This window comes from Phoca vitulina, unplaced genomic scaffold, assembly GCF_004348235.1.
Source record: "Phoca vitulina isolate PV1807 unplaced genomic scaffold, GSC_HSeal_1.0 scaffold1, whole genome shotgun sequence".
NCBI lineage: Eukaryota > Metazoa > Chordata > Mammalia > Carnivora > Phocidae > Phoca > Phoca vitulina.
Window position 1 is genome coordinate 51,627,053 of NW_022589704.1, and position 3,876 is coordinate 51,630,928.

Genomic DNA, 3,876 nt, shown 5'->3' on the forward strand with positions numbered 1-3,876 from the left:
AACTAAATTCTAGTTACCTATTTTTTTTTTTTTTTTTTTTGCCTATGGGAAGGCCTCAGAACTGGAACCTTCTGGTACCTCTGAAGGCAGAAGCTTGGGCATGGAGCATGGAAAGTTAGGTTTGTCCAATTGGCACTTAGATACCTAGACTCCCACCCACACCCTGTACAACCCTCCACTATGCTCACACTATAAGTGCTTCCAGGACAACACACAGCTAAAGAAAGGGTGAGAGATCTATGGAAAATAGGGATATTAAAGAAAGTGTCTGCATAACAACAGTAGTAATAGTCTATTCCTCACCATCACCACACTCCACTCTGTACTCAGATGCTGGCAAGCAAGATTATACTCCTAACTGAAAAGTGGAAGATTCCTTTGGTTAATAAACTAAACCCAAAAGAAAAAAATCCTACATATACTGGCCCTTTCGCCCGTTTTTACCGCTGAAAATCCTTATCATCCTCTAGTGAAACCCACACGGTCAAGAAGAACAACCATGCATGTAAAACTTCCAATCAGCTTTTTAGTCACTGACTCTTAAATATGAACAGTCAAGAATCACGTGGCATTTAAGGGAAGCTTCTGATGTGAAAGACAGAAGCCAAAGCAAATAAGCAGGAACAGTAGAGTTTCGAAGAATCAGGACAATGGAGTAAGCATTGCAGTAAGAAGAACACAAGGAGAGAGAGAAGAGAGTGCATTCATGAAGATGATACCAGAAAAAGGAACATACAGAGAAAGAGCTCTTAAAAACTAAAAAATATAACAGATATAAAAGATTCAACAACAGGTCGGGAGGTAATGTGGAAGATGTCGCTTAGAAAATAAAAATGGCTTTTCCATCTGAGCTGCCAACATGCCATCCTGACTGAGGAAGACCTGGAAACTTTGGGGCCACGTGAGCCATGGCCTCATCGGCACACACGGGAAGCACCCAGGAGGCCCAGGTAATGCTGGTGGCAGGCATCACCACAGGGTCAACTTCGACAAATATCACCCAGGTTACTTTGGAAAAGTCAGTATGAGTCATGACCACTGAAAGAGGAACCAGAGCTTCTGCCCACCTGTCAACCATGGTAAATTATGGACCTCAGTCAGTGAGCAGACACAGGTAAATGCTGCCAAAAACAAGACTGGGCTGCTCCTATCACTGATGTGGTGTGATCTGGCTACTGCAGAGTTTTAGGGAAGGGATGGCTCCCCAGACAGCCTGTCCTCGTGAAGGCTACATTCTTCAGTAAAAGAGCTGAGAAGATTAGGGGGATGGGGGGGATGGGGGGGGTGCTGTGTCCTGGTAGCTTGAAGCCCTGAGGAGGGAGGTTCATTAAATGGTAACAACTATGTTTCTAAAAAAAGAAAACAAAACAAAAACACCTCAGAAAAACCCTGAAATTAACAGAGAATAAGAAAACAACAGAATCAACTGAGGAGTTCCCATATCCATTAATAAGAGTTCCAGAAAACTAATTCAGATAAAATGAATAGGGAAGAAATTAGTAAATAATAAATAGTATATGATTCAGACTGGAATGGAAGACAGTGTCCAGGAGTGTGGATTTTGAAGTGAAAATGGAAACTGATCCATTAGCTACGTGCTAAATTCTAGAAAGAGTTTTAGAGATCTACCGAACAGTTTGAAAATGAGTTAACAGTAAGAACATAGAAAAGTAAACCATATAAAATTAGGGAATTCTCAGGGGAGAAAAGTTGTATAAGAAAGGAAATATAATCATACAATACTACATTGCTTTGCTGTGGAAGACTTCTAAGCTGCCATAATAATGTTAACACTGAATAGATACTTAAGCCAAATGGGACATGGTCTGGGGAGAATGGAATGAGGGAAACCCGGAGAGGGCCTCGGGGAGGGGCGGCAGTAACTCCACGTTCTATGATAGAACATCCTACCAGGAGATAATGTCTCACACTGGAAAGCCAAGAAATCGCAGTATAAATGTGCTATTGGAAACAGAGTTTAAAACCAGAATGAAAGAGTTAAAAATGAATGTCTGTGGGAACTGGGAATCAGGAGGTGGGGAGGGGCAGAACAGAGGCCTGGGAAATTCCCTGTTAGCTTCCTAGTATTATTTTACGTTAACAGTATGTATGCGTTATTTTAACTAAAAACTAATTTGAAAATATAAGTAACGGTAATCCTAATGCATTCTGAACAAAATTTGAGCCATACAGAATGCTACTATGAAAAAGTTAGCCTCTCCTTCCTCATCGCCCGGGGTGACAAATCATCTCTAGCTGCAAAGAATCTGTGTGTATACTTCAGGATGTTTTTTTTGTTTTTGTTTTTTTTGTTTTTTTCCTGCACACACAAATGTACACCTAAATAAAAGCAGCAGCTCAGGGGTAAGTGGTTGTCTCGGGGGTAATTTTATGTGTCAACTTGGTTATGTCATAGTACCCAGATATTTGGTTCAACACTATTCTAGATGCTTCTGTGAAGGAATTTGTTGGATGGGCTGAATATTTAAATCGGTAGACTTTTAGTCAAGCAAATAAACCCCCACAATGTGGGTTGGCCTCATTCAATCAGTTGAAGATCTTAAGAGAAAACAGACTGAGATCCCCAGAAAAGGCACTTCCTCCATGGGCCTCCAGCCTGCCTGCCTCCTTTGCAGATTTTGCCTTTGTCAGGCTCCCTAACATCATGTGAGCTGATTCCTTAAAATAAACCTTTCTCCTTTTTGATCTATCTGTGTGTTTCCCTACATCCTATTGGTTCTGTTTCTCTGGAGGACCTAATACCATAGTGTTTTAAGGATATACTGAGAATGGATGTGAAAGCTGAGAGGAATGAGTCTGAACTGAGTAATAGAAGATATGCTCTAAAAAAGTCTTAGAAAATGGAAAAGCAAAGATAAATTGGTTAGGTGCTTTGTGTGATTTCAGTACAGAGAAATGCATAAAAAGGATCATTAATATGAGGCATGTTCGTTCAAGGATTTAAATTTTAATAGTAATTTCAGAGATGACATGCTAGTGGTTATGCTCACATTCACACAGCTGCAATTCTTCTTTCACTCAAGCCAAAGACCGAGGAAAAACTGGAAGAGAAGTTGAAATAGTAGAAAGTCATTAGGAATCAAATGAACTTACTTTCAAATCCCTGGAGACAGAGTAGGTTTCAAATCCTTATTTTGTCTTGAGTTTGCTGCACTGTCTTAGAACCATTTTTCCATTTGGGTTCCATCTTGTGTTCTCACATATATACAAATGGGGATAATTATACCTCTGTCGCATGATTATAGAGATGATTAAATAAGAGGATGCATGTGAATATAAAACCCACATCATGTTGGGCAAGAAGTCATTAACAAGTAATGAATATTAGTTGCTTCCAGGGAGCCCTTTAAAGAACACCAAGTCTTAAGTGACTCTTCCTGGCAGGGGAGAGTTTCATAGCTCTCTTCTCAGCGCCAGAGAGAGAAAGGAGAGAGGAAAGGGGAAGAGGAGAGAGGGAAAGAAGGAAGGAGGGAGACAGAGATAGAGAGGACCCTGATAACCCAAAATAAAATGACCGCCATCTAGAAAAAGAAAGTAGGAAGAGTGGCCAAGTTAGTGGAGGCAGAGAGCTTGAGGTACAGGAGCAGGTGAGGAGGAACAGGAGAAAATATGTTTTGTTCTATTCCTCGTTTGGCATTGTAGGTAGAATGAGGTTAATCTTTTCGTAGGACTTTAATATCTGGCATCAGAATTTCTCCTTGGGAGAAATTGTCTTTTTTCAGGAAAAGGTCGTGCTTGTGTGTTCCTTCCCACCTTGGCGCAGAGCACGGTGTGAGCAGGGAACACGACGTGAGGATGGGGAAGCTGCTCTGTGTAGGGTGACGGGAGAGATTTCTCGGGTTTTTTCCCCTTTGG

General features: G+C 41.0%; 1 pseudogene; it reads left to right on the top strand.

The window, feature by feature from the left end:
- Positions 1 to 859: 859 nt before the first annotated feature.
- LOC116643520 lies at positions 860 to 1,314 on the top strand (annotated as a pseudogene).
- Positions 1,315 to 3,876: the final 2,562 nt, after the last annotated feature.